This window comes from Schistocerca nitens, chromosome 6 (genome assembly GCF_023898315.1).
Source record: "Schistocerca nitens isolate TAMUIC-IGC-003100 chromosome 6, iqSchNite1.1, whole genome shotgun sequence".
NCBI lineage: Eukaryota > Metazoa > Arthropoda > Insecta > Orthoptera > Acrididae > Schistocerca > Schistocerca nitens.
The window spans coordinates 187,595,177-187,610,656 of NC_064619.1; positions in this window are offsets into that span (position 1 = coordinate 187,595,177).

A 15,480-nucleotide genomic window follows, 5' to 3' on the forward strand; every position below is an offset into this window, starting at 1 on the left:
CTACTCTGTAGGAATCAGCATGGGTTTCGAAAAAGACGGTCGTGTGAAACCCAGCTCGCGCTGTTCGTCCACGAGACTCAGAGGGCCATAGACACCGGTTCCCAGGTAGATACCGTGTTTCTTGACTTCCGCAAGGCGTTCTACTGTTCCCCACAGTCGTTTAATGAACAAATTAAGAGCATATGGACTATCAGACCAATTGTGTGATTGGAGTGAGGAGTTCCTAGACAACAGAACGCAGCATGTCATTCTCAATGGAGAGAAGTCTTCCGAAGTAAGAGTGATTTCAGGTGTGCCGTAGGGGAGTGTCGTAGGACCGTTGCTATTCACTATACACACACACACACACACACACACTTGTGGATAATATCGGTTCACTGAGGCTGTTTTCGGATGATGCTATGGCACAACGAGAGGTTGTAACAGTGGAAAATTGCACTGAAATGCAGGAGGATCTGCAACAAATTGACGCGTGGTGCAGGGAATGGCAATTTAATCTCAATGTAGGCATGTTTAACGTTCTGCGAATACATAGAAAGAAAGATCCTTTATCATTTAGCTACAATATAGCAGGTCAGCAACTGAATGCAGTTAATTCCATAAATTATCTGGCAGTAGGCATTAGGAGGGATTTAAAATGGAATGATAATTTAAAGTTGATCGTCGGTACAGCAGATGCCAGACTGATATTCATTGGAAGAATCCTAAGTAAATGCAATCCGAAATCAAAGGAAGTAGGTTACAGTACACTTGTTGGCCCACTGCTTGAATATTGCTCAACAGTGTTGGATACGTACCAGACAGGTTTGATAGGGGAGAGAGAGCGAGAGAGAGAGAGAGAGAGAGAGAGAGAGAGAGAGAGAGAGAGAGAGAGAGAGCGCAGCGCCCTTCGTTACAGGATCGTTTAGTAATCGCGAAAGTGTTACGGAGATGTTAGATAAACTCCAGTGGAAGACTCTGCAGGAGAGACGCTCAGTAACTCGGTACGGGATTTTGTTGAAGTTTCAAGAACATACCTTCACTGAGGAGTCGATCAGTATATTGCTCCCTCCTACGTATATCTCGCGAAGAGACCATGAGAATAAAATCAGAGATTAGAGCCCACACAGTGGCATACCGACTATCTTTCTTTCCACGAACAATACGAGACTGGAATAGAAGGGAGAACCGATAGAGATACTCAAGGTATCCTCCGTCACACACCATCAGGTGGCTTGCGGAGTATGGATGTAGATGTAGACCGACAGGTCCACCTTCTTCCAGATCGAACGTCAGTGTGTCCACAACCGCTGCGCTGAGCTCTTCATTCCAGAAGTCCCTGTCTCCACCTGACTCTCGTAATGGTCCACTACTGTACTGCTTTTCCTTTGGCTGAAGGCCATCCCCACCAAAAACACATCGTTTTTATGTAATACAGACATGATGTGGCACAATTTGATGTCTTCCCAGACTAAACTACTAAAACAAATCTAAAGAAAAGAAGTGTTATAAGTATTGGGTCATACTCAGATCACTCAGAATAATTACTAATAAAGGATTGTTCATAAATAAATAAGTTAGTATTCTAGCGCAAGTGTGCCGACATTAGAAGACGACATGTAGTAAAATTTTATTCAAACAATCACTTTTGCCTTCTTGACAGAAGCTTTTTTTTGTTTTTTTGTTTTGTTTAACCTATAGTGTCCACTAACTCGCTTCTACATTAGCACAGTCTGTAATAGCACTTGCAGTATTAAACTGCTCATTAAACTTGTAGGTGCGATGAAACAGAACATTCTGCCCGGTGCCACAGAAAATTTCGCAGAAAGTCTCATTTTAACTGGATGAAATTTATCGCCATGGATAGGAAGTACGAGAACATTAGTCACTGAAGCCGCAGAGAGCAGTCCAGTCTTCTGAACAGTGAACAATTCTTTGCACAGTAGATATTGGCAAGGTCGTGTTTCATGGTGAGAGAAAATATTCAAGTCTCCATCAATATTTCTGTGAAATTCAGTTTGAAGAGTACTGGTGGAGCGGAAATTACACACTTGTATATAACGTCTGCAACAAATTCCACCGAACGATTCTGAACTCAGAAAAAAGTTACGTGATAATGCATGCAAAGAGAGGGTCAGTTTGAACAACTGTTTGGAGCTGAAGTTTTTCCACGTAGTGGGCCATTTGTTCAAAGTACTCTACTTGGAATTTTCTACCACAGGCATAATTTTTACTCTAGAGGTTAGGGATCATCTGTGTATTCCTAAACGGCTTCATACTTTCGTTTGTAGAAACTGAATAACTTATATGGTATGTCAGTGTATCTGTAAATGGCCAGTTTGTATTGACAGTAAAATACAGACAGCCATAAGCGAGAATATTGTAACCACTGCCCCCCAGCACTGATGCTCACGTAGTGGCTTTCGGGGCAGTTCACACGTCAGGAGAAGCTGCTGTACTACGCCAGTTAAAGGATGTCCGCCACGGTATCTGGAGGTATCTCATGACTCTTGTGACCTCACTGTAAATATCTGATCATTCACAGGTTCGGCTTTCTACAACGTTACAAGGAGAAAATAAAAGGATTCGTACAGCAGGGACGACGGATGTGATAAACATCCAGTCTGTAACAATCAGTAAATCGCCGCTGACTGGCACAGAAATTCTATACATGGTTTTGAACTTATATATCATATATTCTGTCTTAAAACTGTCTTCTCTCTGCTGCGCCAGCTGATTCACCTGTTCCTAAAAATTTCTAGCCATATTCTTTATCCCATTTATAAACATGGGGACACCTCACAGCTATTATTGTCGGCGACACACTTGCAAAGAAGCGGTAGTGTTACAGCCATTCTGAAAAACAACTTCACAAGCACTGCAGAGTCTATCCTCTCAATAGTTCTTGCATTTCATGCGGAAAACTGTGACCTTCTTGTTCCCTTACATCAGTCTCTTCACAAAAAAATTCAACTCACGTCACCGGGCGACAAATAGCATTATGATGGCGAAAAGGAAACATCTCACATCCTGACTGCTTACAGCACCATATTTTCACTTAATGGCAGACAGTGGAAGTAAAATTTCTTCTTTGGAATACCCGCGAGTGCACCGATTGATGCTCATACCTAGCGCGTTATAATGATTTTAAAGTAATAAATTAAAATTTATCTCTTAAAGGTGTTTTCTAAATGTACATTAGTTCATCAACCTTACGTCGTTAGTCAAAAACAGCTCTCCACACTCCAACATATCGTAACAGGCAATGTTTACAATTCATTTAGCATTCAGCCACTAACTATCGTTGGGAATGTAATTCTCGGAGACGCTTTTTAGCAGCCAAGCTCCCATCATTTGGCTGCATGTGGTAACCCGGAAACATAATGCCATTTTAGTGTTTCGTTCGTGACTTAACGAGCATTTTGCTCTCATTTAATTACATGGCCGAAGGTAACTGTGAAACGAGCCCTGTCGTCCAGGACCGCATGCCACAAAGAGGGCAGATTCACGACGAGATGGGGAAATTCACAGGCGTCTAATGTGCTGAATGAGGTCTGAGCGCTGTAGTGTGCGAGTGAGACAGATGAGAACTTACATCATAGGGAAGCCCTGTAGAAGCCGTTTGTGGCCAGGGGACATTGCAGTGTTGAATATAGTGGGCCTAAGATCGGCCATAAACGGAAACATTTATGGAAACATTGTAACTCTTTAGTAATTCAGGGAATCAAACCACAGGAATTTTAATCTACCATCCTTCATAAATTGTCATGCTGATCCCAATAAAATCTGAATGTTGATCATATCTGTAATAGTTTAGGATTTACTGGTTAAGCGAAATTAACGTTTTGTAACAAAGAACACGCCCGGGTTCCCGGGTTCGATTCACGGCGGGGTCATGGAGTTTCTCTGCCTCGTGATGACTGGGTGTTGTGTGATGTCCTTAAGTTAGTTAGGTTTAAGTAGTTCTAAGTTCTAGGGGACTGACGACCATAGATGTTAAGTCCCATAGTGCTCATAGCCATTTTTGAGCCATTTTTGTAACAAAGAGCTGAATGCTAAAATCTGAACACTTTGTTCGATCTTAGCACTCGACATTTCATGTAGAATCGCACAATTAAAATGACAAGTGTTGTAAATATCAACTCTGTAGCTTTATTTGTTTAAAATATATAGTAAGTTTAAATTATCAGTATTTTTCAGTTAAGCCTCAGATCATAATTTTCTCCACACAAAATATATTGAACGATGACAGCATGATACCGTACTGAATCATTAAGTAATAGAATATTTATTGTAAAGTTTACAGCATAATATTTACTTTTGATCTTTATTTGTTGATTTATTTATCAGAAATGACAATGGTGCAATGGTACTGGCCGTGTCATTCAAATCAGGAAGGAAATTCTGTTGTGTTTACGTAAAAGAATTTAATGTTTATTATGTAATTGATATTGCTATTACCTTACTTAGAAAATGGGCCGAGCTCTGATTGTTTAAATATGTTAAAATATGAAACAACGTAGAATAAGCTGAAGCCAATCAGATGGACGGCTTCAGGGAAGGGAACTGCACCAGTCAGTTGAGCGAGGATGTTCGGCGTGTTGGAAACGCGGCGGGGGACGGGAAGAGGGGAAGTCCTGGTGAAGACGCGAAATCGGACGGTCGCTCTTTAGGTAGTTAGGAAGTGAAGACTTAGAAAGTTTGGCGTTGTGTGGTATCGCGGGAGTTAGTCTCTGAGCAGTCACACGCCTGATGTGAACTATTAACTTTTTGCGTAGTTAACGAGGTGGAGTATTGGACTTGCAATTCGCGATCAGATTATAAACGATCAAACTGCGTCAAATGGATATGCGCTCGAATGGAACGGTAATTCTAAATACGACCACTTCCGCTGTAAGTTTGCTTTCAGAATAAACATTATTCTAACCGAATCGCTACTGTGTGGCCTACATCATTTATGGGTCGTCAATTTAGCTCTCGATATTATTACTGTTGTAATACGTTATATTAACGTTGTGCGTTTCATACAATTTCGCAAACTTGCCATAAGTCAGACAATTTATCCAAAGGGTCATAACTGTCTAATTTAGGTTGTGTAATGCGACACGAGCGGTTCAACTACTAGACGAGTTTGAGCCAAGACAATTCGACGAAGAAGAACCGCATGTGCCGAACATCTTTGGGATGTTAGCTCGCAGGTTACATGTATAATGAAGACAGCAATTTTTGTACGCATCCTTACACCCTTATATTTATTGGTGTCATTATATGAAATAAACTTTGTGTCATCTGAATTCGTTGTATTTTATGTAAATTTAACTGTACCCAATTTAAGTGGAAGCTATATACACTCTGCGAAGATCAGAAAGATATCATTTGTGGTAAGAGTTTGTTGTCAGGAGTGAATCTGTGGAAAAATGTAGTTTGTGCTGGACTCGTCTACATTAAGACGGAGGAGCACAAACGTGCATTAAGTAGCAGAAAAACATAAATTTTGCGGAGACAGAAGCAGAGATAATGGTGGTGGAAGTTGGTAGACTGCAACAAGAGTAGTACAGTGATGAGCTGGGGATGTAGTATAAGCGAGTAGAGATGAAAGGAACACACAATGTAACACTATTACATCGACATTGTGGCAGTAGAGAGCTAAAATTTCAAGAAGAGGTCTGATTCGAAATTTTCGATGAAGAAGAGGAATTGAAAGAGAGAAAGATTTAAAACGAAGATGAAAGACAAGAAACGAGATTTTTAAGGCATTACATTTGTCAAGTTTTAGGACAGAACACACTGGGAGGTTGCAATATGTATTTCCTCTTAAGGATTTAGTACCATTGTAATTGCCCGCCCAGTTAGCCAAGTGGTCTAACGCACGAATTTCCGGAATGGGAGGCAGGGCCTAGTCCCCAGCACAAATTCGCCTAGCGGACTTGTGTCGAGGTCCAGTGAGCCGGCCAGTCTGTGGATGGTTTTTAGGCGGTTTTCCATCTGCCTCAGCGAATGTGGGCTGGTTCCCCTTATTCCGCCTCAGTTACACTATGCTGGCGATTGCTCCGCAATCAAGTTCTACACGTACGTGTACAGCACCGTTACTCTACCACGCAAACATAGGGGTTACACTCGTCTGGTGTGAGTCGTTTCCTGGGGGGTCCACCGGGTGCCGAACCGCACAATAACCCTCGGTTCGGTGCTGGGCGGCGGAGGGGTGAAGCGGACTGCGGTGGTCGTCGTGGGGTTGCGGACCACTGCGGCTGTCGCGGGGACGGAACCTCTCTGTCGTTTCTGGGTCCCCAGTTAACATACAATACAATACAATACAATACAATACAATAGTAATTCCAAGTAGGCTCTGAAGTCTGTTTGCTTTCATTTTTACGTATAGGCCACTTCCAAATGAACTGACATCAGATTTACCTGTAGGTAATGGTACATAATTTTGGTATATTATCTCTAATTTTATAGGTAATTGTTGAATAGATTTCATTATTACACTTTTATATACCCATGTCTCATGGTTTTGACAGGGACGCAACATTGGTTCTGACACTTTGTTTGCTTGTTAATTACATTTCTTTGGGTTTACTGGAATAATAATGGCTGGTTTTCACTTTATGTGAGACTACTTTATGTAGATACCTTTTCTGCTCTTTAAAACAGCTTATTTGACACACAATCCAGCAACACTTTATGATTAGAGGCAGTTATGTTTATCATTGCTGTCCTGTATGTATTGATCTTTGTTATTGCTACACTTTTTCTGTCTGTTAAATCTAAGTGCAAGTATCTTCTATTCATAATTGTATATATTTTTTAACTTTAAGTATTATTTCAAAATTCTGGCCGTCCTTTTACTTGCTTTACTAATAATTTCCGTGCTCATATGACATTGCTGTCACTTGTCATAGTAATCTAATTTCTCTGACGAATTTGTGTATGTGCTGTTTTTATTTCCATTTATTCCTCTTTGTTCTGTTACAATGGAATTAAACATTTCATTCATGTTATTCTACTACGACACCTAATTAAGAGTGGTGAAATTAATAAAAAGCACCAAATTCAACATGTTATGTATGTGGAAGAAAATGACTTGAACATATGTCAACAGCAAGATCGGTACTACACCAAAACTAGTTCCAGCCAGTGCATGATTTGTCATAGTACATATCTCCGACGGAAAAAAACAGCAGTTTTGTAAATGTGGTATGATACAACTTTACTTTTTTAACTGTAGAAATACAGTATTTGCACTTCTAAAATCACAGAAAAGCGTTAAAATAAAGTTTTAATAAGCCTAAATTTAAAAAACACCCCTACCCCACCTGGAGTCACAGAGCTGGAACCTTTCTTTTTACAAATCAAGCTCTGGTGTCACCCATCAAGCAATATGGATCAAGATTATGGATGCTGCAAGAAATCAGGAACAAACTCAGTCATAAAATATACTTCATTGAATATATGTATCTCACTTGGTATTAGTTCAAATCCACTGATATAATAAATGCAAATTTGTAGGCAAATATGTAGCTTATATTAGCCATCAGATCTGATCCACAGACAAAGAGAAAATTCATTGCCTTAGGGAAAAAGCAAACATCTCAATTCTAACTGACACTGTGTTCATGAACCTAGAATAAAATTTACTAGATAAAGAATGGAAATATAATCTTAAACCTAAATTCCACGCTAATTACAGGAAACATCCTACAGCAACAACAAAAGTAGCAAAAGTCATAGCCAGATACTAACAAAATGGAATAACCATTAAAGCAATTAATACAATAGAAAAATAATTACCTACAAAGACTTACAGTGCAAAAAACCAGTTCAGACCATGTAAGGTTATGCCAGGTCAACCATGTACTAACAACTAATAGTGCAATAGCAATAAATACAGCCAAAAGTAATAGATTAGTTATATGGCAAACATCACACAAATAAGCAGGAATCCTACAAAGAGGTGTGCAACACAAAGAAGAAAATTGTCAAACAATGTGATGACGTCCTAACACACTATGAAAAAAGATCATGTGTAGTGATGAACGCCAGAGCACCTTGATTATGTGGACAACCAAAAATATAGAAACCATTATGTCTGATATCTGCAGTGGTAGATAGTATAGCTAAACCTACATACCTTATTAATCACAATTAACTGTCTAACAAAATTCCACACATAAAATAAAAAAAAAATTTGTGAGAAATTCAAGATAAATAGAACAAAAATAAAATATATAAAATTACCAACAAATGAAAAATTTGTGTCATATAATGTTAAAAACTTTTCACTAACATTCTGATGCATGAAACAATCACCATACTTGAAAGTAACCTGCTACAACATAGAGAAATCCAGATAACAAGAACTAACGAAATTATGAACCTACTAAAGTTAATACTACAACAAATCCACTTTCAATTTAACAATAAAATCTATACACAAACAGATAAAGAGCCAATGGGGTGCAGCATAGCTGAGGCAATAGCAGAAATATTCTTAACCGTGCAAGAAGAAATATTTTTAGCAAACAAAAACACATTAATTAAAAATGTGTATTATTATACATAGACTGATGATACATTAATGCTAATAGGAGACAATACAGATATCCAAAACATAGAGAAGGCATCGAATGCACTTCACTTTAAAATGAAGTTTATAACAGAACCTGAAATCAATAAGCATTAAATTTCCTCAGAATTACCATAAAAACACTAATAATGCATGTTGTTGTGGTCTCAGTCCAGAGATTGCTTTGATGCTGCTCACCATGCTACTCAACCCTGTGCAAGGTTCATCATCTCTGAGTAACTACTGCAACCTACATCCTTCTGAATCTGCTTAGTGTATTCGTCTCTTGGTCTCCCTCTATAATTTTTACCCTCCACATTTCCCTCGTATTTAATTGGTGATCCCTTGATGCCTCAGAATGCGTCCTACCAACCAATCCCTTTTTCTTGTCAAGTTGTGCCACTAATTCCTCTTCTCCCTAGTTCTATTCAGTACCTCCTTATTAATTACTTGATATTCAGCATTCTTCTATAGTGCCACATTTCCAAAGCTTCTATTCTCTTCTTGTCTAAACTATTTATCGTCCATGTTACACTCCATACAAATACTTTCAAAAAAAGACTTCCTGAAACTTAAATCTCTACTCGATGTTACCAAATTACTCTTCTACAGAAACGCTTACCTTGCCACTGCCAGTCTTTATTTTACATCGTCTGTACTTCGACCATCATAAGTTATTTCGCTCCCCAAATGGCAAAACTAATTTACTACGTTTAGTGTCTCGTTTCCTAACCTAATTACCTTAGCATCACCTGATGTAATTCATCTCCATTCCATTATCGTCGTTTCGCTTTTGTTGATGTTCGTCTTATATCCTCCTTTCAAGACACTGTCTACTCCGTTCAGCGGATCTTCCAAGTCCTTTGCTGTCTCTGACAGAATTACAATGTCATTGGCAAAAGTCAAAGTTTACAGTTCTTCTTCATGGATTTTACTTTTGTTTCCTTTATTGCTTGCTCAGTATACAGATTGAATAACATCATGGATAGGCTACAACCCTGTGTCATTCCCTTTCCAACCACTTCTTCCATTTCATACCCATCGATTCATAACTCCCGTCTGGTTTCTGTAGAAATTATAAACAGCCATTCGCTCCCTGACTTTGACCCCTGTCAGCTTCAGAATTTGGAAGAGTTTATTCCAGTCACATTGTCAAATCTTTCTCTGTGTCTACAAATGCTAGAAACGTAGGTTTGCCTTTCTTTAATCTATCTTCGAAGATAAGTCGTGGGGTCAGTACTGCTTCGCATGTTCCAAACTGATCTTCCCCGACGTCTTTTTCTAATAGTTCTTCCATTTGTTTGGAAGGAATTCGTGTTAGTATTTTTCAACTGTGACTTATTAAACTGATTGATCGTTAATTTCCACACCTACCAACGCCTGCTTTCTTTCGGACAGGAATTATTCTATTCTTCTTGAAGTCGGAGAATATTTCGCATGAATGAGATTTTCACTGTGCAGCGGAGTGTGCGCTGATGTGAAACTTCCTGGCAAATTAAAACTGTGTGACGGACCGAGACTCGAACTCGGGACCTTTGCCTTTCGCGGGCAAGTGCTCTAACCAACTGAGCTACTCAAGCACGACTCACGCCCCCGTCCTCACAGCTGTACTTCTGCCAGTACCTCGTCTCCTACTTTCTAAACTTAACAGAAGCTCTCCTGCGAACCTTGCAGAACTAGCACTCCTGAAAGAAAGGATATTGCGGAGACATGGCTTAGCCACAGTCTAAGGGATGTTTCCAGAATGAGATTTTCATTCTGCAGCGAAGTGTGTGCTGATATGAAACAGGCAAAGGTCCCGAGTTCGGGTCTTGGTCCGGCACACAGCTTTAATCTGCCAGGAAGTTTCAGTATTTCACCTGTCTCATATATCTTGCTCTCCAGATAGTAGAGTTTTTGCTGGCTCACCCAAGGCTATCAGTGGTTCTATTTGAATGTTTTCTACTCATGGGGCCTTGATTCGACTCTATCTTTCAGAGCTCTGTCAAATTCTTGATGGATTATCACATCTCCCATTTCATCTTCATCTTCATCTGTGTCCTCTTCCATTTCCATAATACTCTCCTTAAAAATATATCCCTTGTACACATCCTCTGTATGCTCCTTCCACCGTTATGCTTTCCCTTCTTTGCTTAGAACTGGTTTTCCATCTGAGCTCTTTAAATTCATACAGGTGGTTTTCCAAAGGTCCCTTTAATTTCCCTGTGGGCAGCATCAACCTTACCCCTAGTGATATATGCCTCTACATGCTTACATTTGTCCTCCAGCCATCTGTACTTAGCGGTTTTGCGCTTCCTGTCGGTCTCATTTTTGAGACGATGGTATTCGTTTTCACCTGCTACATTTATTACATTTACATATATTCTCCTTTCATCATTTGAATTCAGTATCTGTTCTGTTACCCAAGTATTTCTACTACCATTTGTCTTTTTACCTGCTTTATCCTCTGCTGCCTTCATTATTTCATCTCTCAAAGCTACCCACTCTTCTTCTACTGTATTTTTCCCCCATTCTTGTCAGTCGTTTCCTAATTCTCTCTTTGAAACACTCTACAACCTCTGGTTCTTACAGTTTGTCCTCGTCCCACCTCCTTAAATTCCAAAATCTTTGCAATTACTTCAGTTTTAATCTACAATTCATAACCATTAAATTGTGGTCAGAGTCCACAGATGCCCTTCGAAAAAACTCACATTTTAAACCCCGGGCACTAAATGTCTGTCTTACCATTATATAACATATTTGAAATCTTCCAGTGTCTCCAGTCCTCTTCCACGTATACAACCTTCTTTCACGATTCTTGAACCAAGTGTCAGGTGGGATTAAGTTATGTTCTGTGCAAAATTCTACCAGGCGGCTTCCTCTTTCACTCCTTACCCCCATTCCATATTCACCTACTACTTTTCCTTCTCTTCCTTTTCCTACTATCGAACTCCAGTCCCCATGACTATCAAATTTTCGTCTCCTTTAACTATATGAGCAATTTCTTTCATCACATCATATATTTTTTCAATCTCTTCATCATCTGTGGAGCTAGTGGCATATGAACTCGTACTACTGCGGTAGGTGTGGGCTCCATGTGTATGTTGGCTACAATTATTGCATTTACTATGCTGTTCATAGTAGCTTATCTGTGCTACAATTTTTTTTATTCATTATTAAACCTGCTACGGCATTACCCTATTTGATTTTGTATTTATAACCATGTTTACACCTGCCTAGAAGTCTTGTTCCTCTCGCCACCGAACTTCACTAATTCGCACTATATCTAACTTCAACCTATCCATTTCCCTTTTTAAATTTTCTAACCTACCTGCCCGATTAAGGGATCTGACATTCCACGCTCCGATCCATAGAACGCCAGTTTTCTTTCTCCTGATAACGCCGTTCTCCTGAGTAGTCCCCGCCCGGAGATCCGAATGGAGGACTATTTTACCTCCGGAATATTTTACCCAAGAGGACGCCATCGTCGTTTAACCATACAGTAAAGCTGCATTCCCTCTGGTAAAATTGCGGCTGTAGTTTCCCCTTGCTTTCAGCTGTTCGCAGCATCAGCACAGAAAGGCCGTTTTCGCTTTGTTACAAGGCCAGATCAGTCAGTCATGCAGAGTGCTGTCCCTGAAACTACTGAAAAGGCTGCGGCCCCTCTTCAGGAATAACACGTTTGTCTAGCTTCTCAGATACTCCTCAATTGCGGTTGCACCTACAGTATGGCTATGTGAATCACCGAGGCACTCAAGCCTCCCCAACAATGGCAAGGTCGATGTGTCACATATACCCTGTGGTGAATTTTCGTAAACTGTAATCTCTGGCTGTAATCTCTGTATCTACAATTCGTACAAATTCAAAACTCACTGTAATCCCACTACAACAAACGATACTATAAATGTTAAGTTTTGCCACCAAAAAACACTCAAATATGTGTTCATTAATGCCATGGTTAATAGAATCATAAACCTACCACTAGAAGAATGACTTACAAAAGTGGTAAGGATCCTACAATATGTAGCTCAACAAAATGATTACAGTAAACACTCACTCAACCACACAGTAAATAAACCAAATCAGCACAATCTATATTACAAAAAGGAACAGCACTCACAAGAAAAATATCAGTAAAACCAAATTTTATATATGTATCAACTAAATATCTAGGAGAGGTATTTAACAGAATTAACAGACTACAGAAAACACAAATGTGAGATTTAAACACCAGAAAAGACACAAAAATAAATTACAAATTCAATCAGGTAAAACAGTCACCAATACACTTATAACACTACCACATGTTATTGCTATACCATAACCTTAAAGTTGGAGGCAGGTCGTTGTTAAAGCAGTTATGGTATAAAGCAACCGAGCAGTGTTACCCTCTGATAGGAATTTTGTCATGTTGACCGTGTTGTACCTAACGGAGGTGGATTATCGGAAGTGAAAGTCAGAATGCCGGCCGAAGTGGCCGTGCGGTTAAAGGCGCTGCAGTCTCGAACCGCAAGACCGCTACGGTCGCAGGTTCGAATCCTGCCTCGGGCATGGATGTTTGTGATGTCCTTAGGTTAGTTAGGTTTAACTAGTTCTAAGTTCTAGGGGACTAATGACCTCAGCAGTTGAGTCCCATAGTGCTCAGAGCCATTTGAACCATTTTTTGAAAGTCAGAATTACGTAAATATTTAAACAGTAATAAACCATATTTTACCTATCTACACAGTTCAAAGAATAAAGAAAACGGCCACCAGCCTAATTAGGCATGAGAATGATTGACATTCTTGTTCAAGAAAATGGGTATGAGTAACTTTAACGGACAAACACAGCCTATACATTGCCACTCGCGATTTCAATTAACTCTAGCACCTGAATACAGTATGTGCACGTTAAGGTTGGAGCTAACAGATCAGAACAAACTATTTTCATAAATATAACAGATTAAAAAACACACCATTACCTTGAGGACTTAGTCAAACTGAATGATATCAATAATGTTACCGTAAATATTCACTGTAGAATCGTAAATTGGACATAGGTTTAATATTACTTTTCAAACAAATTCCTATCTGACATGAAATATGGATATGGTTCACAGCAAATTTAGTTACTTTGCATAGATTAAGTCGCTCACTACTGAACACCTTTCTGCTTGGAATGAAAATTGAATGAAATCCCCTAACAGATTATTTTTCACTGGCTTTTAAATAAAGAAACTATTGTTTTCATCGATAGTGGTCTTCCTATTAATCGTTATCTAGCAAGAGCACAATAGACAAGCTGTTGATCCTATTACACCATTAATATGCACTTTTAATACACAAGAGGAACCCAATATTGTACAGAATTTCACTTGAATAGTAAGAGTAATTGAAACTTGCTATAATTAAGTAACTTTGTGCATTTGAACTACTTTCAATGGAGGGGGCCCTTAATCTTGAGCACTGTAGCAGAGAAAATTAAACACCCTTTCAATACACTAGAGAAACAAGCCCTTATCAAGCATGTACATGTAATTTTCAACAGTAATAGTTCTCAACTTTTACTGCAGTAGAATACAACTTGACGTGGTTATAAGACTATAGCTCACCTTTGGCTGATTTTCAACAGGCAGCACTGTGATCATTAAATCTGCAAAACTCTATAAGCCACAGTTTTGAGAGCATTCACTTTAGAAGTTATCAACAAAATATTAATAAGCAGTTTTAATAGAACAAATTATTTTCAACAGGCATCACTTACTATATTACTCAGTTCTGCTACATAAACTTTAACTTTCTTTTTACAATGTTCAATTGGCATTAATTAGTAAAACACTGGGCTTTCCTGTTTTCACAATATGAACACTTGGTAAGAATTTTTGACATGGGAAGGACCCTAAGTGGTTGGGTGACTTGAGATAAAAAAATCAAGATAAGTATAAGAGTTCGAGTATAAGTTACGTTATATTTGTGCACACTAAAATATCCAATGAGCTGTTCCTTCACATTATATATTTACGATTCCTTGGTTCCTTTTTCAGTGATTGCACAACGTGGTGGCTAGTGCATGTCGGTGGGTGGATTAGCAGGCGGAAATGCTGGACCCTGTCATTTCTTGGTGGCGATAATAGATACCAATTCCAGAATAGTTCGAGCTCTTTATCCGTCCATCTGGTATCTTGGAAAGTGGCACGAAAACCCTCTCTCAGCACCAGCACAATACACAACTTTTATATGAGCAGTTGACAGTTTGGTAGCTCGTCCCCGACTGACTCTTGGTCCACCTTTTCTACGTAGGCCAAACACAATTTGCGCGCTGCATGCTTCTGTTCCCGAGGGGAACCACAACACCTTTTACATACAAAATGACTAAGAAACCTAAGGAAGGATCAGCAATTACATAACAACAGCCAAACATATTAATTAAAACAGAACATTTGCACATAGTGGTATTTCTACAAAAAATTATTTAAAGAAAATTACAATTATATACATTACGTTTTGTTCCCCCCAAATGAGACAAAGAATTTGAATGACAGATACACTGCATTGCATAGAATCAAACCATGACATCAAAGTTTATTACGCAGAAAAGAATGACCACTCTCATGGTATCGATTCATTCCAACAACATTTACAGAAACTCAACGATGTAACATTAAATAAAACAAAACGGCAAAATAAATCACTAGAACATTAGAGCTATGGTGTTACACACTCAAACCCATGAATACACAAAATTCGATGTAAAGGCTGTGATAAATTCTACGTAGCTCAGATGGGTAGAAACCTCAACATTAGGACCGAGAATACCTTTAAGACAGCGACGCCATTCCATCTACTTTTCTTCACAACCTAAAATCCCTACAGCACACAGCAGATAATAAAGAACAAGCTATCCAAATTATAAACGTAACACCAAGAGAAGTGTTAATAAAGAACCTTGAAGAGGCTGTGTCTATGTACATACACACA